Here is a 22,028-nt window from a genome sequence, read left to right on the forward strand (position 1 = left end):
TAATATGGGGTTGTCATGATTCAGAATCAACTCGACGGCAACAGGTTTGTTTGTTTTTTACTGCCTTTCTCAATCTTAAATTTATAATCACCTCTCCTTTACATCTGTGATTTAATCTACTCTTAGTTCAGTTTTGGTAACTTTTGTTAGGAAATCATTCTTTTCTAGGTGTTCCAATTTATTATAGAATTGCATGTATTTCATCTCATTATTTTAAACTCTTCTCTGTCTGTGATTGTGTTTCTTTTCTTACTCTTTGCTCTTTCTCTTAGGGTTTTCCATGATCAGTGCTGTAAGGTGGTCATCTAGCTTATGGATAATAAAAAATGACTTTTGGTCATCCTGAGACCAGAAGAACTAGATGGTGCCCGGCTACAACCGATGACTGCCCTGACAGAACACAACAGAGAACCCCTGAGGGAGCAGGACAGCAGTGGGATGCAGACCCCAAATTCTCATATAAAGACCAGGCTTAACGATCTGACTGAGACTAGAAGGACCCTGGTGGTCATGGCCCCCAGACCTTCTGTTGGCCCAGGACAGGAACCATTCCCGAAGCTAACTCTTCAGACATGGATTGGACTGGACAATGGGTTGGAGAGGGATACTGGTGAGGAGTGAGTTCCTTGGATCAGGTGGACACTTGAGACTATGTTGGCATCTCCTGCCTGGAGGGGAGATGAGAGGGTGAAGGGGGTTAGAAGCTGGTGAAATGGACATGAAAAGAGAGAGTGGAGGGAGGGAGTGGGCTGTCTCATTAAGGGGAGAGCAATTGGGAGTATGTAGCAAGGTGTATATAAGTTTTTGTGTGAGAGACTGACTTGATTTGTAAACTTTCACTTAAAGCACATCAAAAATTTAAAAAAAAAATGACTTTTGGATTTGCTTATCCTTTCTCCTAGTTTTTGTTGGATTTAATTTACCAGTTTCAGATTACATTTTTTATAGCTAGTCTTTTTGGGGTTATTTTGCCTTTCCTTTTCTAATTTTTAAGATGAGTCATTATTCCATCTATTTGGTTTTCTTCTTCAATAATGATATTAAAAGCTAAAAATTTTCATCTGAGTTTTGATGGCTGCCATAGATTTACACTTGAAGTATCTTCTTTTTCACTGTTTTCAATATCATTTGCAATTTTCTTTTTAATTTTTTTTCTTTGATACAAGGGTTATCTACTAGTACACCTATTAATTAAAAAAAAAAAATCAGTTGCCATCAAGACAATTCTGACTCATGGCAACCCCATATGTTTCACAGTAGAACTGCACTCCATAGGATTTTCAATGGCTGCAATCTTTTGGAAGTGGGTCACCAGGCCTTTCTTCCAAGGTGCCTCTGGATGGATTCAAACTGCCAATTTTCTAGTTAGTACCCAAGCACTTAACCATCTATACCACCTACAGCCACCACTAATTTCAAAGGACCTTAAATTTTAAGGCCAACTTTTTATCATTTTTCTTTAATTTTTTTGGATTTGAGCTACAAACTTTGTACTTAATAAAACCCTTGAGATTTTCTGACACCGAGTACAAGACCCATTTTATAAAATATTCCATGAACATATAAGGAGCCCTGGTGGCACAGTGGTTAAGTGCTTGGCTGCTAACCAAAAGGTCGGCAGTTTGAACCCACTGGCCACTCTGTGGGAGAAAGCTGTGGTAGTTTGCTTCCATTAAGATTACAGGCTTGGCAACCCTATGGGGCAGTCCTACTCTGTCCTATAAGGTCACTATGAGTGGGAACTGACTCAATGGCAGTGGGTGGGTATAATTCTTTTCTGTATGTCCTCTTTTTCCCCCAACAGATCAGTCCAGTTCTGGATGAAGAATATTTTATTTTTTAAAGTATTTTGCTTCCATTTCCAAAAATTTTGCTGCGTGTCATTAGCAGCTATGAAGCTTGGTGCAAACAGATTTATAAATGTACCTCTTCAGTGCATTTGGAGCCCTGGTGGGACAGCGGTTAAGCGTTTGGCTGCTAACCAAAAGGTCAGCAGTGCAAATCCACAAGCCACTCCTTGGAATCTCTATGGGGCAGTTCTACTCTATCCTACAAGGTCGTTATGAGTCAGAACTGACTTGACGGCAATGGGTTTGGTTTGGTTTGGTTTGGTTTGGTTTATTAATATTGCCATTTGTTGCATGAAACTAATCTCACTCATGTCAGAAAATATATCATTCTGGGTCTGATTAAGAATTGGCCAGCCCAGTAATTCTACTTCTAGGTGTATATCCAAAAGACTTGAAAGCGGAAACTCAAAAAGAGACTTGTTCATTGAGACCAATGTTCATTGCAGCACTATTCACAATAGCCAAAAGGTGGAAACAAGCTAAATGCCCATCAACAGATGAACAGATAAACAAAATGTGGTATATACATACAACAGAATGCTACTCAGCCAGTAGGAGCAATGAAGTCTTGACATGTGATACATGGATGGAGCTTGATGACATTATGCTGAGCAAAATAAGCCAATCACAAAAGGACAAATACTGTATGACCTCACTTATATAAAAAGACAAGAAAAGGCCAAAAAAAAAAAAAAAAAGAATGGCCAAAGAATGTCCTCCTTTTGGAAAGCAGATTCTATCACTACCCTCCATTCTATAAGCCACCCTCCATGTAAGTCTTTAAACTGTTTAACAAGAACTCATTTATGTCACGAAGCTATATTTGCTCTAAAAGCAGGGTTCTTCAGTGGTCAGACGTTTATGCAAACACTGTCCATACTGTGTCAGGTCTTGTGGTGGGTTGTGACTTTTAGACAGTAACAGGTCACTTGTTTTATAGGTCATGCTGACTTAACTCAGCCTATAATCCTACATAAAGACTTGCTATCATTGGTCTTATCTTCACATGGTGGGATCACAAAACAGCCACAAAATCCCAACACACACTCCTGGTTTTTGTTTTGTTTTGTCTTATTTTAATTGTTATTTTTATCTGTCTCCTATCTTTGTTCAATCTTTCATTCTAACCATTAACATGGCTTAAATGAGCTTTTATTTCTTTTTTTGTCAACAGCAAACAGCTATGTTTTAGTTGTACCCCAGCCTAATGTCTTTCTCAAACTACGTCCACAGTCTTTCCCCCACCCACCAGGTTGTCCACCCCCTCTCTACTTCTTCCCCAACCCCAGTAAGATGAGGCCTGTAGAAAATCTTTTCTTCCCCGCTCTTATCTCCCCTTTCACCTCCTACCTGCAATGAGAGCCTCAAAGTGCTTCTACTTCCCGCTGCTACCCAAGATCAAAAACTCCTAAGTTTTTCTGAGCTTGTGTAGTACATAGCAGTCATTTCCTTACAGCATATCTGTCCTGTTTGTAGACAGCTTGCACAGCACTACTGAGTGCATTTTAAAATATTATGTTTTTATTCAGGTAGGTGTATAGATGAAAACAAGTAAGAAGGAAAAAAGGAAGGAGGGAGAGAGGGAGGGAAGGAGGAGGAGGAAAGGAGGAAAGGAGGTAGGGTGAAGAAGGGAGGCAAGAAGGCAGAAAGGAAGAACATTTATTGCTACAAACCACCATTTCCTTACCTCATTATTTTCTCCATCTGAGGATTTCTGCTGTGGTTCACATATTGTTCAGCTAAGTACTATCTCAAGTATTATTTCCAAAAGGGGTACCAAACCAAAAACCTGTTGTCAGTTCTGACTCATAGTGACCCTACTGGACAGAGTAGAACTGCCCCATAGGGTTTCCAAGGAGTGGCTGGTGGATCTGAACTGCTGACCTTTTGGCTGGCAACCAAGCTCTTAACCACTGTGCTACTAGGGCTCCACATGGTTAATCCACTCTCTGAATTCTTATTTATCCTCATATATCTGGCTTTTACTCTGACAGGTCAATGATATCTACTTACCTGAGAATTCTTCGAGTGTGATCTTTTGATTGAAGCTATTCCAGCACCTGTCAGCTTTCAATAGATGAATTAAAAAATTAAAAAGGAGGCCACTGCCCAATAAGGAACACCGAAGAAGAACTGATGCCTTTGAATTATGGTGTTAGTGAAGAATATTGACTATACCATGGACTGCCAGAGAACCAACAAATCTGTCTAGTAGAAGCAGCACAGCCAGAATGCTCCTTAGCAGCAAGGATGGTGAGACTTCACCTCCCATACTTTGGACATGTTATCAGGAGGGATGAATCCCTGGAGAAGGACATCATGCTTCATAAAGTAGAGGGTCAGTGAAAAAGAGGAAGACCCTCAACAAGTTGAATTGACACAGTAGCTGCAACAATGGCTCAGGCATAACAACGACTGTGAGGATGGCACCGGATCAGGCAGTGTTTTGCTCTGTTGTACATAGGGTCACTATGAGTCAGAATGGACTCAACGGCACCTAACAACAACAACAATCTAATAAGCCAATGCAATTTCATGTAATGAACACCAGCACATACACAGGTCATGCTGTACATAAGTGGCCTCAGAAGCTCCTTTTTTTTTTAATCATTGCTGTAAATATATCTATCACACAACTTTTGCCAATTCAGTTTTTACAGTTGTACAACTTATTGACGCAATTACAATAATGAGCTGTGCAATCCTACCCCTAATCAATGCGATTTTTCCATCACCTTTAATCTCCCTCTCCCCCTCCCTCCTAACCCCGGTAACCACTAATAAACCTTGGTCTCTATGCATTTGTCTGTTCTTGTCTTTTCCTATGAGGTCATACAATATTTGTCCTGTTATAACTGACTTATTTCACTTACCATAATGTCTTCAGGCTACATTCTTGTTGTAGCATGTATCAAGACTTCATTTTTCTTTATGACTGAGTAGTACTCCATCGCATGTATGTACCACATTTTGTTTTTCCCTTCATCCGTTGACGGCATTTAGGTCGTCTCCACCTTTCAGCTATTGTACAACAAACAGTGGTGCACAAGTATCTGTTGGAGTCTCTGCTTTCAGGACTTCTCAGTCTATACTCAGGAGAGGAATTGCTGGGTCATATGGTAGTTCTATTTTTAGTTTTTGAGGAACCACCACACTGTTTTCCACAGTGGCTGTATGTTTTTGAATACCTACTAGCAATGGATAAGGATTCCAATTTTCCCACATTCTCACCAGCAGCTGTATTTTTTTTTTTTTTAATCTTAGCCATCCTTGTGGGAGTGAAATGGTATCTCATTGTACTTTTGATTTGCAGCTCTCTGATGGCTAATGATGTTAAGCACATTTTCATGGGTTTGGTGGCCAGTTAAATGTACTCTTTGGTGAAATGTCTATTCAAGTCCTTTGTCCACTTTATGATTGGGTTATTTGTCTTTCTGTTGTCAAAGTTTTAAATATTTTTTGGTTATTAAATTCTTATTGGATACATGCTTTCCGAAGATATCCTCCAAGTCCGTAGCTTGTCTGTTCACCTTTTTGGTAAAGTCTTTGGAGGAACAAAACTTTTCAAATTTTTATGAGGTTTCATTTATTTATTTAGTTTTTTGCTGTTTGTACTTTTATTATTATGTTAGATAATCCATTGTTACGAGTGGGTCTGACAGTGTCGCCCATGTGTTTTCCTCCAAGAATTTCATGGTTTTATTTTTCACATCTAGGTCCTTAATCCATTTTGAATTCATTTTTGTGTATGGGGTGGGACATGGATCCTGTTTCATTTTTCTGCATGTGGAAATCCAATTTCCCAACAGCATTTATTGAAGAGACTTTTCTTTCTCCATCAAACAGACTTGGCAGTGTTGTCAAAAAAAAATTTGACCATAGATGTGTGGGTTTATTTCTGGACTCTCAATTATATTCTATTGGTCTGTGTCTATTGTTATACCAGTACCAGGCTGTTTTGATTACTGTAGCTGTATAATATGTTTTAAAATCAGGAAGTGTGAGTCCTCCTACTTTGTTCTTCTCTTTCAACATTGCTTTAGATATTCGGTGCTTCTTAACATCCCATATAAAGTTAAGGATAGGTTTTTCCATTTCTGTAAAGAAACCTGTTGGAATTTTTATTAGAATTACACTGAATCTGTAGATCACCTCCGTGAATAGCCACCTCCTTTGCCATGAGACCAGAACTGTATGGTGCCTGGCTACCATTACTGAATATTTTGATCAAAGATTCCATAAAAGAATCCTGATCAGAAGGGGGAATATGCAAAACAGAATTTTAAATTCTCCTGGACTCCAGACTTTCTGAAACCTTGGTGACTGGATGAACCCCCAAAACTATTACCCTGAGATAATCTTTAAACATTAAACAAAAAATATCCCTTGAAATCTTCTTAAAAGCAAACAATAGCTTAACTAGTAAAGAATGTCTGCCCAGAGTATTATACTCTTTTAAGATTGATCTATATGGGATCAAACTGACAACAGCAACTCAAAAAATTAGATAGGAACCTTAGAGGGCAATGAGTTTATGTTAGTGGGGGAGAAACAACTCAGAAAAGGAGGGTGAGAACAGTTGCACAACTCAAAGAATGTAATGAATGTCACTAAATTGTACATGTAGAAACTGTTGATGATCCTTAGAAGTGAGGATGGCAAGGCTTTGTCTCACATACTTTGGACATGTTATTAGGAGGGACCAGTCCCTGGAGAAGGACATCACGCTTGGTAAAGTAGGAGGTCAGTAAAAAAGAGGAAGATCCTCAATGAGATGGATTGACACAGTAGCTACAACAATGGGCTCAAACATAGCAACAATTGTGAGGATGGCGCAGGATCAGGCAATGTTTCGTTCTGTTGTACACAGGATTGCTATGAGTCAGAACCAACTCAATGGCACCTAACAATAACAATATGTTAATAATACTAACTTGATAGGAAATTGCTTATTTTTTGTTAAGGATTTTCTCCATAAATATAAAAAGGATTTGATATCAGAAGAGTGGGGTTCTACTCTAACAGACACCTACAATGTGGAAGCAGATTTGAAACTGAATGGATAGAGGTTGGAAGAGTTTTAAAGTGCCTAATAGTAAAAGCCTAGATTACCTTGAAGAGACTGTTGGTGGAATTATGGACATCAAAGACAATTCGGTAAGGACTCAGAAGGAAGTGAGGAGAGCTGTAACACCAGAGATTGCACAAACGGCAAGCAGCAGCAGCAAAGAAGCAGCAACGGCAGAGGACTGGCAGTGGCATAACCAGGAGACCAGCGCGACCCTGTGCTGGAGACCATGGAGTGGGATAGCTGACTGCCTGTGCATAGGAGGCTTCCTGGCGGAGTCGGGTATCTCTGGGCACTTATCGGTGAAGCTAGGTTTGCCAACCCATGGAGCACGACAGCTGAGTGCCTACCAGCCAAGGTTTACTGGCAGAGTAGGGTGCCTCAAAGCACTTTTCAGTAGAGCTAAAGAGCTTTGGAACACTTCCTCCAGCAGGGCAGACACCAGGCCAGTCCAAAGGCCTTTAGGGGCCAAGAGACTAAGAAACCAGGAAGCAGAAGCTAAAGAGATAAGGCACACAGGAAACAGAGCTGCCTCTGTAGGGTCACAATCTCTGGGGTCTCAAAGGGTGGAACCACAGCCAGCCCGCTGAGTCTTAAAGGGTGGAGCCACAGCCTCCTAGGTTTCAAAGAGTCAGATCTTCACCAACTCAGTTCTGGAGGGTGGGGCTGCTGCTCACAAGTGCCAGGAGGATGAGGCCAGATCTGCTGTCCAAAGCTGAGGGTTAAGGCTGCCACACCCTGCTGGGGCCATGGGGGTAGTGTCATCACTCAAATGGACTAAGAGAATGGGGACGCCCAAATGTGAGGGAGCAGAGTTGCCATTCCAGTGGGCCTGGAAGGCGGAGCTGAAGCCCAGGGCCAAGGGGCCTCCACCCAGAATCCAGAGAGTGTGGCCAATACCCAAAGCATGGAGGGCAGGGCCATTGCCCAAATGGTCTCAGAGAATAGAGAATTATTTTCAAGCCTTGAGAGGTAATGTAATGTGTTCTGCTGACTTGCTTGGTGCCTGTTATCCCTTCTTTCCCTCCAATTTCTCCCATTCATAATGGAAGTGTTCACCTTGTGCCTGTTTCACTAGTGTACTTTGGAAGCAGGTAACTTGTAGTTTATATTTCACAGATGAAGAGGAATTTTGCCCCAGGATAGAATCTGACATGTAGTTGATTTAAAACTTTTGGGATGATATGATGGGGTAAATGTGTTTTACATGTAGCAAAGACATGAATTTTTGGAGGCCAAAGTGTAGAGTGTCATGGATTGAACTGTGTCCCCCTAAAAATATGTGTCAGCTTGGCTAGGTTGTGATTCCCAGTATTGTGTGGTTGTCCTCCATTCTGTGATCTGATGTAATTTTTGTATGTGTTATAAATCCTAATCTCTGCCTGTGTTTAACAGGCGAGATTGTTGTTAATAGATGCCGTCAACTTGGTTCCAACTCATAGCAACCCTATGTACAACAGAATGAAACAGTGCCTGGTCCTGCGCCATCCTAATGATAGTTGTTATGCTCGAGCGTATTGTTGCAGCCATTGTGTCAATCCATCTTATTGACAGTCTTCCTCTTTTTTGTTGACCCTCTATTTTATCAAGCATGATGTCCTTCTCCAGGGACTGGTCCCTCCTGATAACATATCCAAAGTATGTGAGACATAATCCCACCAACCTTGCTTCTAAGGAGCATTCTGGCTGTACTTCTTCCAAGACAGATTTGTTCATTCTTTTGGCAGTCCATGGTATGTTCAATATTCTTCCCCAACACCATAATTCAAAGGCATCAATTCTTCAGTCTTCCTTATTCATTGGCCAGGTTTCATATGCATATGAGGCAATTGAAAACACCATGGCACCGTGTCAAAGCTTCCAGCATCACAGCAACACGCAAGCGCCCACAGTATGACAAACTGACAGATATGGGGTGGCGGGGGGCAAGATTAGGTTATGTTAAAGAGATTTAGGGTAGGATACAACACCCTTACTCAGGTCACGCCCTGATCTGATGTAAGGGGAGTTCCCCTGGGGTGTGGCCTTGCAAGAGATAAAAGGAGAGAGAAATAAGCAAGTAGGGGGACCTCATGCCACCAAGAAAGAAGCACTGGGAGTGGAATGTGTCCTTTGGACCTGAGGTCTCTGCACTGAGAAGCTCCTGACTAGGGGAAGATTGATGACAAGGACCTTCCCCCAGATTTGACAGAGAGAAAAAGCCTTCCCCTGGAGATGGCACCTGAATTCGAACTTCTAACCTCCTAGACTATGAGAAAATGAATTTCTGTTTGTTAAAGCCAGGCACTTATGGTATTTCTGTTATAGCAGCACTAGATAACTAAGACAGTGACCCTACAGGACAGAGTGAAACTACCCCAAAGGATTTCCAAGGAGCAGCTGGTAGATTGAAACTGCCAACCTTCTGGTTATCAGTCATAGCTCTTAACCCGTGCACCACCAGGGCTCTGTTATACTATGATTGTAATTGTCTCTTTCCTTCCTTCACACATACGCATTTGGATTTCTGCCTCTTGCCATCATTAGTATCCAGTAGTTTATGGGAAAATGCAGATTTTATGGTGTCAGAATAAGCAAAAAAGAAGTACCCAGTCATAGGTGGCCAAGGACAGCATGCTTTTTGAGGACCAATCAGTGACAAGAAACACCTAGCCACAGATGACACCCCGGCTTGAGAAGCAGTAACAGTAATGAACTGAGACACACTCAGCTGTTGTCGTTAGTTGACCTTGAGTAGACTCTGACTCACAGCGACCTTACGTATAACAGATTAAAATGCTGCCCAGTCCTGTGCTATCTTGATGATCACTGGTATGTTTGAGTCCATTGTTGTGGCTATTGTCAACCCATCTCACGGAGGGTTTCCCTTTTTTTAACTGACCCTCTCCTTAACCAACCATGATGTCCTTTTCTAGGGAATGCTCTTTTGTGATGACATGTCCAAAATAAGTGACCTGAAGTCTTAACCATCCTTACTTCTAAGGAGCATTCTGGTTGTATTTCTTCTAACACTGACTTGTTTGTTCTTCTGGCAGCCTACAGTATATTCAATATTCTCCACCAACTCCACAGTTCAAATGCATCAAGTTTTCTTGTGTTTATCTTTTTCATCGTCCAGCTTTTGCATATACATATGAGGTAACTGAAAAGACCATGGCTTGGGACAGGCACACTTCAGTAGGATGGGACAAAATTTTTAAAATATGAAATAATAAGTGATCCTGCCATGTAAGTTACAATTATAAAGAGCTAAGTGATTTTAAGGTCACACTAAAAAAAAAAAAAAATTTTTTTAACCAGGAGAGATTAGTCTAGGTGATCTCTAAGGTATCTTCCAGTTATAAAACTTTTTCTATTTGATTTAAGCCCTATAATTCTGTTATTTCTGTATCAAATATGCTTTAATCAAATTATGGAACCTTTGGAAATATGAACTGGGCTTTTTACATATCTTTATCTCTCAAAAAATCTACCAAAATGTCAAACACAAAACACATTTATTGATTGATCGTTCAATACTTTAATCTCTAGATTTTTCCATTTTTACTTATTTTAGTAATTGACAATACCCACAAGTGCTGAAGGTGATATTTCTGGCAGATGGTAAAGTGTGTTACTTCTTACTGACATTCATTTACTCCTTGAAATATAAACCATTCATTTAGCTCTTCATTTGCTGGGCAGTTGGCAATTTCATCTATTTTATATGACTCTGCAGGGTTATTATACCTATTCACAATTATTACTTTTCGTTAACGGATTATTTTGGCTTTAAAACTTGGCCCAGGCAAATTTCTGGGGAATAATAATTGACTACAAGGAACTGATGACCTAAAACAAGTTGGTCATTAATTCTATGGGCATGCCAGAGCTCATATCTGAAAAGGGTGGGCAAAATAAGCAAATAGGTAGATTTTATGGTAGCTCACTTTTATTGCTGTTCACATAGAGACTTTAAGGAATTTTTCACAATCTAACTAAAATAGCTTCTTAGATTCCACCCAATAGAGCAAATAACCTTTATTAGTTTCTGAACAACTCTCCTACGTAGAGTCTATTCTATTTAAAGGGGTTTACGTCTGATTTAGGACCTACAAGCTTTTAGGCATCACATTAAGTGTTGCAATTTTGTACAGCAATGTTTAGATCAGGAAGAGAATCTGCAATGATCTTTCAGGTTATGGTCTCGGTCACACAGGAAGGAACCACTGAACTTAAAGAAGTTACTGACCCTCTTGTACACCAACAAAATAGGAATAATAACCTCCCACTCCAGAATAACAGCATAAATCTGATGATATGAAGACATTTTATGAATTTGTCATAAAGACACCTTACAAAAACATAATTTTATTTCTAGAATGCTTTTTTTTTTAGTGGCAGAGAAAATTTTGCATTTGCATTACCAAATTAACTCTGTTAGAATAATTAAGTTTATTACAAATAGACCCATAGAACAAAGGCCACTAATATTTTTCCTGAAGTCACGGAATAAAGTCAGTGAAATTATGCATAGTAGATAATGATTATAGTGCTGGTGTGTGCATTATAAGGCTTGGTGAGTGAATTTAATTTCTATAACAAACATTCTAATAAATATACTTTTCTTTAACCAATAGGTAATATAATGAGGCAAGCCATGATGTTTTCAATTGCCTCATACACACGCAAAAGCTGGGCAATGAATAATAAAGACCAAAGAAGAATTGACACCTTTGAACTATGGTGTTGGTGAAGAATATTAAATATACCATGGACTGCCAAAAAAATGAACAAATCTGTCTTGGAAGGACAGCCGGAACGCTCCTAGAAGTGAGGATGCATAGACTTCGTCTCATATACTTTGGACATGTCATCAGGAGGGACCAGTCCCTGGAAAAAGACATCATGTCTGGTAAAGTGCAGGGTCAGAGAAAAAAAGACACTCAACGAGATGGACTGACACAGCCGCTGCCACAATGGGTTCAAGCGTAACAACAATTGTAAGGATGGCACAGGACCAGGCTGCTTTGTTCTGTTATACTTAGGGTCACTATGAGTCAGAACTGACTGGACGGCACCTAACAACAACGTTCTAATAAGCCAATGCAATTTCACACAGGTCACGTTTCACAGCCACATTTGTTGTTGATTTTTGTTTTTGTGGTTGACTTGTGACTTAGGGGAGGAGAACTTCTCCACAGGGTTTTCTTGGCTGTAATCTTTATGAAAGCAGTTTGCCAGCCCTTTCTCCTGCAGAGCCACTGGGTGGGTGAAAACCGACCTTTTGGTTAGCAGCCAAGTGCAAACCATTTGTTCCACCCAGGGACCTTCTCGGTCATATTTAAAGTTGGAATTCTCAAGTTTAGAAGTAAATGGTCCTTAAAACTATTAAGCCAAACCTCTTACAGAAAAGTTCTTTTCCAGTCTTACCAAACAGACTTGGAAAGAAACTAGATACGGGTAGACATAATTCAAAGTTTTTGACAACTACTTCTTCATTAAACTGTTAACTGATGGTTGTAGCTGTTAGCTGCTAGCAGCTAGATTCAATTATAATTTCTAGTTAGGAATAAATTAAGAATATGAAGCTTATAATTTTCTGTTACCGACCTAGTACGCCAATAATTATTAAGATAGTAAAATAGTATGCCAATAATAATAATTATTAAAATAGTAAAAATAGAATTGATGGTAGGCAATACTTATGAGAAGCCCTGGTAGCACAGTGGTTAACAGCTCGGCTGCTAACCAAAACGTCAGCAGTTTGAATCCACCAGCTGCTCCTCGGAAACACTATGGGGCAGTTCTACTCTGTCCTATAGATAGGGTCACTATGAGTTGCAATATACACAATGGCAACAGGTTTGGTTTTTGGTTTGGAATACTTATGGAGTACTTACAGTAGACCAGGACTTTTCACTGTGAATATTTTATTTAATCCCCAGAACTATCCTATGAGGTGGCTACTATTATCCTCATTTTGCAGATGAGGAAATGATGGCTTCAAGAGGTTAAGTTACAGAGGCAAGGACCAGACGACATAGGGCCTCACCAGCCACAGAATCCCCAGCTCTATCCCCACCACCTAGAACAGTGTCTCTCCTTTTTTTTTTTAAATATTGTTCCCCTAAAGGCCCTTTTCTACCACCTGTCTATAGGTTTGTCACAGTGTAGTGGCTTGTATGCTGCTGTGATGCTGGAATCTATTCCACAGGTATTTCAAATACCAGCAGGGCCACCCATGGTAGACAGGTTTCAGCAAAGCTTCCAGACTAGGAAGAAAGGCCTGGTGGTCTACTGCCAAAAATTAGCCAATGAAAACCCTATGGATCACAACAGAATAAGGTCTGGAAGACGAGATCCCTAAGCCAGAAGGCACACAAAATACACAGTGGCCGCAACAATGGACTTGAGCATACCAACAATCATGAAAATGGCATAGGACCAGGCAACATTTCCTTCTGTTATACATAAGTCACTGTCTTAGTTATCTAGTGCTGCTATAACAGAAGTACCACAAGTGGATGGCTTTAACAAGGAGAAATGTATTCTCTCACAGTCTAGAAGGCTAGAAGTCTGAACTCAGGGTGCCAACTCCAGGGGAAAGCTTTCTCTCCGTTTGGTCTGGGGGAAGGTCCTTGTCATCAGTCTTCCCTTGGTCTAGGAGTTTCTCAGCACAGGGACCCCCAGTCCAAAGGATGTGCTGTTCTCTTGGCTCTTCTTTCTTGGCAGCATGACATCCTTCTCTTCACTGCTCAATTCTCTCTTTTATATCTCAAAAGAAATTTACTCAACATACAATCTAATCCTGTAGATTGAGTCCTGCCTCATTAACATAACTATCCCTAATCTTGCCTCATTAATATCACAGAGGCAGGATTTACAACACATAGGAAAATCACATCAGATCATAAAATGGTGGACAACCACACAATACTGGGAATCATGCCCTAACCAAATTGATACACATTTTTGGGTCCACAATTCAATCCATAACAGCTACCATGAGTTGGAGCTGACTCAATGGCAACTAACAACAACCAGAACCCTTTTTAGACTTTTTTTTCCTAATCACCCTCCTCCCATGGAATTTTAATACTATAGATACACTGTATATCTGTTTATGCACTGTATGTATAGTGGTGCTTTATATAGAATAAGAATTAAGCTTTTTTTACCACCATTAAATGTAAACAGAATAAATACACCAATTAAAAGAAAAGAAAAGATTATCAGACTGTGTGACATACTTCCACAGGGCATGGGGACTCCTCCACCAAGAGCTGAGTCTGTTTTAATCTCAGCGAGCCTGTAGCTATGGTGGACACAATGACATGTGACTCCCAACGCTAAGTCGTAAAAGGCTGCACAGCCTCCTTCTGGTCCTCTTAGGACACTCTCACATGGAACCCGGCCATAATGTTGTGAGGAAGCTAAGTCGCCACTTGGAAAGTCACACATGGTGTTCCAGTCACAGCCCAAACAGGGATCCCAGTTGACAGCCAGCAACAACCTCCAGGCGTGCGAGTGAATGAAATTCCAGTTGATTCCAATGCCCAGTCTTCAAGCCACACCAGCTGATGCCAAGTGGAGCAGAGACAAGCTGTCCCTGCTGAGCTTTGTGCAAGCTGCAGACTTATGAGCAAAATAATTGTTGGCATTGTCTTAGATCACTAAATTTTGGGATGATTTTGTTACATAGCAATAGATAACCAAACCAAGATATATTAAAATAAAACAACTACATGCTACTTGGAAACCCTGGTGGCTAGGTGGTTAAGTGCTATAGCCGCTAACCAAAAGGTCAGCAGTTTGAATCCACCAGGCGCTCCTTGGAAACTCTGTGGAGCAGTTCTACCCTGTCGTATGCGGTTGCTATGAGTCGGAATCGACTCAAAGGTAACGGGTTTGGTTTTTTGGGTTTTACATTCTACTTATCAGAAACACACATAAACTAAGAATAATATATAAGAAGATTGAAAAGAAAATGATAGAATAGCTAAAACATGCACACAAAACCTAGTATAGCTATATTAGTATCACGCAAAGTAGACTTCAAGGTAAGAAGCTATACTAAAAATAAAGAGGAGCATTTCACAATGTAAATTTACTCAATTCACCCAGAAGACACAGATGTTCTAAAGTTGGTAACCTAACAACAAAGGCTGAAAACCTATAATGCAAAAACAAAAATCTGAAAGAAAAAAATGGTAAATCCACAAACACAGTGGGAGATTTTAACACACCTCTCCCTGTAACTAATAGAACAAGCATATTTTTAAAAATTAGCAAGGGCATAGATGATTTAAATAACATGAGAGTAGTCTTTTAAAAGACTAGGACTAAAGAAAGAAAAAGATAGTATACGTCCTAGTGATCCAGAATTCTTCGATAAAATATAAGCGTAAGGCGTGGGGCAGTGGTGAGAAGAAACGAAGTGAGAACAGGCTAAATTACTTATCTGGTTAAGGGAAAATATGGACACTGAAAAGTTTAAGAATGCAATAGAAGCAAACGAATATGATGACAGGCTTAAGTTACGAGTAATCATCAGCAAGAATAAACAGTATGCTATAACCCAAAAAAGCCAAAACCCACCGCCATCGAGTCAATTCCGACTCATAGTGATCCTACAGGACAGAGTAGAACTGCGCAACAGAGTTTCCGAGGAGCGCCTGGCGGATTCGAACTGCCAACCTCCTGGTTATCAGCCGTAGCACTTAACCACTACGCCACCAGGGTTTCCCAGTATGCTAAATAGATTCTAAATCCAGAGAAGACTTTACAGCCAATGGAGAAAGATGTGGCAGTCTCTTTCCATAAAGATTTACAGCCTTGGAAACCCTATGGGGCAGTTCTTCTCTGTCCTATAGGGTCAACATGAGTCAGAATAGACCTCAAGGCAGTGGGTTTGGATGGAGCAGAACACATTAGAAAATGACAGTTACAAAGACTAACTGATTTGGGTGTGCGAGTCAAATTCCTGGCCAGTTAGAGAAAATAAGAAAGAACAACAAGCTGGGAAGAGCTCACTCTTGTCAGTGATTTCATGTCAGAGTGTTGGGAAGCTTGCCGTTAACTAGGTTAAGTAGGCCCCAAGCCCTTATGACCTCACCTCTGTTGAATAGAAAGCAAATCACAATTTCAAATTCACTATGCATATCGAACGCATTAGTTTTTTTTGTTTTTTTTTTTTACTATATATAGTCAGTGCTCAATAACTATTTGTGTATCAGTTTATCAATTTAGGCCATTGTGTCAATTTAGCAATTTTGATCCTTTTATCAATTTGTCAATCAGTTCATTCATGGTTTGCCACTCTTCTTCAGATACTGAACGTTTCCCAAAATGGCCTTGTTTATGAACATCAGAAGTAAGGCATTGGGTCTTGTGGGACAACTAGGTCAACTGGCATAACTTAGTTCATAAAGATAATGTTCTACATCCTAGTTTGATGAGTAGCATCGGGGGCCTTAAAAGCTTACGAGTGGCCTCTAAGATACAACTATTGGTCTCTTTCCATCTGAAGCAAAGGAGAGTGAAGGAAACCAAAGGCTCAAGGAAGAAATTAGTCCACAGGACTAACAGCCCACAAGAACCACAGCCTCATCTATCCCGAGACAAGAACTAGATGGTGCCCGGCTACCACTATTAACTGTTCTGACCAGGGATACGACAGTTAGAATGGAAGAAAAACATAGAACAAAACTCAAATTCATAAAAAAGACCAGACTTACTGGACTGATGGAGACTAAAGGAACTCCCAAGACTATCACCCTAAAATACCTTTTTAACCTAGAATTAAAGTCACTCCCAGAGATCACCTTTCTGCCAAATAACAGATTGGCCTATAAAATAAACAATAACACCTGAGGAATGTGCTCCTTTAAACAATCAACTATACATGACCAAACAGTCAACATTTACACAAAAGCAAAGATGAGAAGGCAAGGAGGGGCAGGGGAACTCAAGGGATGGAAACGGCACGCAGGGTGGAAATGGCAAGAATGCTAACACATTACAGGGATTGTAACCAATGTCACAGAACGATTCGTGTCTGAATTGTTGAATGGGAATCTAATTTGCTGTGTAAATTTTCACCTAAAACACATAAAATTATTCAAAAAATAAAATACAATGTAAGTCCCCTGAGGGAAATTAAAAAAAAAAAAAAGACATTGGTAGTTCAGTAGTGGAATTTTCGCCTTCCGTGCTGGAGACCTCTGGTTCACTTCTCAGCCAGTGCACCTCATGCACAGCCACACCCATCTGTCAGTGGAGGCTTGTGTGTTGCTCTGATGCTGAACAGGTTGCAGTGGAGCTTCCACACTAACACAGGCTAGGAAAAAAGGCCTGGCTATCCATTTCCAAAATTAGCCATTGAAAACCCTATGGACCACAACATTCCAAGCCTCAGTTGGGGTCACCATAAGTCAAGAACCAACTCAAAGGCAGCTAATAACAACAAAGGAACATCGGATCCCCATAGAATGGAAATCCTAATTAATGGAGCAAAAAACAAAACAGGCGTCTGTTGATCGAAGAAAATAAAATCTATAAATTTTTACACACCCAACGGCAGGGCTCCAAAATACATAAAACAAACTCTAGCAGCATTGAAAAGAAAGATAGACAGCTCCACAATAGTAGCAGGAGACTTCAACACACCACTTTCCGTAGGACACAACATCCAGAAAGAAGCTCAATAAATACACTGACGATCTAAATGCCACAATCAACCAGGTTGACCTCATAGACATATACAGAACACTCCACCCAACACAGCAGCCAAGTATACTTTCTTTTCTAACGCACATGGAACATTCTCCAGAATAGACCACATATCAGGACATAAAGCAAGCCTTAACAGAATTCAAAGCATCAAAATATTATGAAGCATCTTTTCTGACCATAAAGCCATAAAAGTAGAAATCAATAACAGAAAAAGCAAGGGAAAAAAAACAGTTTCACATGGAAACTGAACACTTTGCTCAAAAACTACTGGGTAACTGAAGAAATTAAGGGCAGAATAAAGAAATACACAGAACCAAATAAGAATGAAAACACATCCTACCAGAAACTTTGGGACACAACAAAAGAAGTGCTCAGAGGTCAATTTATAGCAACAAATGCACACATCCAAAAAGAAGAAAAGTCCAAAATCAAAACATTAACTCTACAACTCAAATGAATAGAAAGAGAAAGGCAAAAGAAGTCCTCAGCCACCAGAAGCAAATAAAAAAATTAGAGCAGAATTAAATGAAACAGAGAATAGAAAAACAATTGAAAGAGTTAACAAGACAAAAAGCTGGTTCTTTGAAAAGATCAACAAAATCAATAAACCATTGGCCAAACTGACAAAAGAAAAACAGGAAAGGAAGCAAATAACCGAATAAGAAACGAGATGGGTGATGTCACAACAGACTCAACTGAAATTAAAAGAATCATAACAGAATATTATGAAAAATTGTACTCTAACAAATTTGAAAACCTAGAGGAAATGAACAAATTTCTAGAAACACACTACCTACCTAAACTAAAACAGAGTTAAAACAACTAAATAAACCTATAACAAAAGAAGAGATTGAAAAGGTAATTAAAAAACTTCCAACAAAAAAAAGGCCCTGGCCTTGATGGTTTCACTGGGGGATTCTACAAAACCTTCAGAGAAGAATTAACACCACTACTACTAAAGGTATTTCAGAGCATAGAAAAGGATGGAATTTTCCCAAACTCATTCTATGAAGCCAGCATTACCCTGATACCAAAATGAGGTAAAGACACCATGAAAAAAGAAAATTACAGACCAATATCCCTCATGAACACAGACATGAAAATCCGCAACAAAATTCTAGCCAATAGAATTCAACAACATATCAAAAAATTAATTCACCATTACCAAGTGGGATTCGTACTAGGTATGCAGGAATGTTTCAATATTAGAAAAACAATCAGTGTAACCCAACACATAAATAAAAAGACAAGAACTACATGATCTTATCGACTGATGCAGAAAAGGCATTTGACAAAGTCCAACAGCCATTCAGGAAAAAAACTCTCAGCAAAATAGCAACAGAAGGGAAGTTCCTCAACATGATAAAGGGTGTTTATACAAAGCCAACAGCCAACATCATCCTCAATGGAGAGAGTCTGAAAGCATTCCGCTTGAGAACAGGAACCAGACAAGGATGCCCTTTATTACCACTCTTATTCAACACTGTGCTGGAGGTCTTATCCAGAGCAACTAGGCTAGAAAAAAGAAATAAACGGCATCCAAATTGGTAAGGAAGAGCTAAAAGTATCTCTATTTACAGATAATATGATCTGGAAATTCCAAAGAATCCACAAGAAATCTACTGGAACTAATAGAAGATTTTAGCGAAGTATCAGGTTACAAGACAAACATACAAAAATCAGTTGGATTCCTCTACACCAACAAAGAGAACTTTGAAGAGGAATTCAGCAAATCAATACCATTTACAATAGTCCCCAAGAAGATAAAATACTTAGGAATAAATCTAACCAGAAATATAAAAGACCTATACAAAGAAAACTACAGAACACTACTGTAAGAAACCAGAAGAGACCTATGTAAATGAAAAAACATACCTTGCTTATGGATAGGAAGACTCAACGTTGTAAAAATGTCAGTTCTACCCTAAGCAATCTAAAGATACAATGCGATCCAGATCCAAATTCCAATGACATTTTTTAATGAGACAGAGAAACAAATCACCAACTTCATACGGAAAGGGAAGAGGCCCCAAATAAGTAAAGCATTACTGAAAGAGAAGAACAAAATGGGAGGCCTCACACTACTTGACTTTAGAACCTATTATACCACCACAGTAGTCAAAACAGCCTGGTGCTGGTACAACAACAGATACATAGACCAATGGAAGAGAACTGAGAATTCAGACATAAAATCATCCACCTATGAGCAGCTGATATTTGACAAGGGCCCAAAGTCCATTAAATGGGGAAAAGACAGTCTCTTTAACAAATGGTGCTGGCAAAACTGGATATCCATTTGCAAAAAAATGAAACAAGACCCATACCTCACACCATGCACAAAAACTAACTCAAAATGGATCAAAGGCCTAAATATAAAATCTAAAATGATAAAAATTATGGAAGAAAAAATAGGGACAACACTAGGAGCCCTAATGCATGGCATAGAGTGTACATAAAACATTACTTACAATGCACAAACACCAGAAGAGAAACTAGATAACTGGGAGCTCCTAAAGCTCACTTATTCTCATCCAAAGACCTCACCAAAAGAGTAAAAAGATAGCCCACAGACCAGAAAAAAAAATTGACTATGACAAATCTGATTAGGGACTAATCTCTAAAATCTGCAAGAAACTGCAAAACCTCAACAACAAAAAGACATAACCCAGCTAAAAATAGGCAAAGGATGTAAACAGGCACTTCACCAAAGACATCATTCAGGCGGCTAACACATACATGAGGAAATGCTCACCATCATTAGCCATTAGAGAAAAGCAAATCAAAACTACAGTGAGACACCATCTCACCCCAACAAGGCTAGCATTAATCCAAAAAAACACAAAATAATAAATGTTGGAGAGGTTGTGGAGAGACTGGAACACTTATACAGTGTTGCCGGTGGGAATGTAAAATGGTATAACCACTTTGGAAATCGATTTGGCACTTCCTTAAAATGCTAGAAATAGAACTACCATACAATCCAGCAATCCCACTCCTTGGAATAAATCCTAGAGAAATAAGAGCCTTCACATGAATAGATACATGCACACCCATGTTCATTGCAGCACGGTTCACAATAGTAAAAAGATGGAAATATCCAAGGTGCCCATCAACAGATGAATGAATGAACAAATTATGGTATATTCACACAATGGAATACTAAGCAACGATAAAGAACAATGATGAATCCGTGAAACATCTCATAACATGGATGAATCTGGAAGGCATTATGCTGAGTGAAATTAGTCACAAAAGGAAAAATATTATATGAGACCACCATTATAAGAACTCAAGAAATAGTTTAAACACAGAAGAAAGCATTCTTTGATGGTTACAAGTGTGGGGAGGGAAGGAAAAGGGAATTCACTAACTAGATAGTAGACAAGAATTATCTTAGGTGAAGGGAAGGACAACACACAATAAAGGGGAAGTCAGCACAACTGGCCTAAACCAAAAGCTAAGTAGTTTCCTGAATACAACCCAACACTTCGAGGGACAGAGTAGTAGGGGCGGGGTTCTGGGGACCATGGTTTCAGGGGACATCTAGGTCAACTGGCATAACAAAGTTTATTAAGAAAATATTCTGCATCCCACTTTGGTGAGTGGCATCTAGGGTCTTAAAAGCTAGCTAGCAGCCATCTAAGATGCATCAATTCATCCCAACCCACCTGGTGCAAAGGAGAATGAAGAACACGAAAGACACAAGGAAAATATGTGCCCAAGAGACGGAAATGGCCTTATACACCAGGGACTCCATCAGCCTGAGACCTGAACTAGATGGTGCCTGGCTACCACCAATCACCACCCTGACAGGGAAAACAACAGAGAGTCCCTGTTGGAGCAGGAGAAAAGTGGGGTGTAGAACTCAAATTTCAGTAAAATGACCAAACTTAATGGTCTGACTGAGACTGGAGGGACCCTGGAAGACATGGCCCCCAGACTCTGTTAAACCAAAACTAAAACCATTCCTGAAGCCAACTCTTCAGACAAAGATTAGACTGGACCGTAAGACGTAAAATGATACTCGTGAAGAGTGTGCTTCTTACCTCAAGTAGATACACAAGACTAAACAGGTAGCTCCTGTCTGGAGGCAAGATATATGGGCACAAAGGGACACAGGAAATCCGGGGTAGTAAGGAGGAGTGTGCTGCCAGATTATAGGGAGGGCAACTAGGGTCACATAACAATGTGTGTATTAATTTTTGTATGAGAAACTAACTTGAACTGTAAACTTTCACTTAAAGCACAATTTAAAAAAAGAAAAGAAAATTTTATTTATTACTAATCTCTACAAAGATATGGAGACTTACCTTTCAAGGAGCTTGACTGGAAAAGCTAAGAGAATATTGGGAACAAGAGAGATGAACACCTGAACAGGCTGGAAAACATACCGA

The 22,028-nt window shown here is 39.7% G+C and overlaps 1 long non-coding RNA gene across 1 annotated transcript in view; it reads right to left on the reverse strand.

Moving 5' to 3' along the window:
* Positions 1-5,985, reverse strand: part of LOC135228306 (uncharacterized) — a 113,183-nt gene extending 107,198 nt beyond the window's left edge. The window contains exons 1-2 of the long non-coding RNA XR_010318719.1: positions 4,724-5,985; positions 3,864-3,917 (exon numbers count right to left, since the gene is read on the reverse strand). This is a non-coding gene — a long non-coding RNA (uncharacterized LOC135228306). The remainder of the gene's footprint in view (positions 1-3,863; positions 3,918-4,723) is intronic.
* Between the last annotated feature and the right edge of the window lie 16,043 nt (positions 5,986-22,028).

This window comes from Loxodonta africana, chromosome 20, assembly GCF_030014295.1.
Source record: "Loxodonta africana isolate mLoxAfr1 chromosome 20, mLoxAfr1.hap2, whole genome shotgun sequence".
NCBI lineage: Eukaryota > Metazoa > Chordata > Mammalia > Proboscidea > Elephantidae > Loxodonta > Loxodonta africana.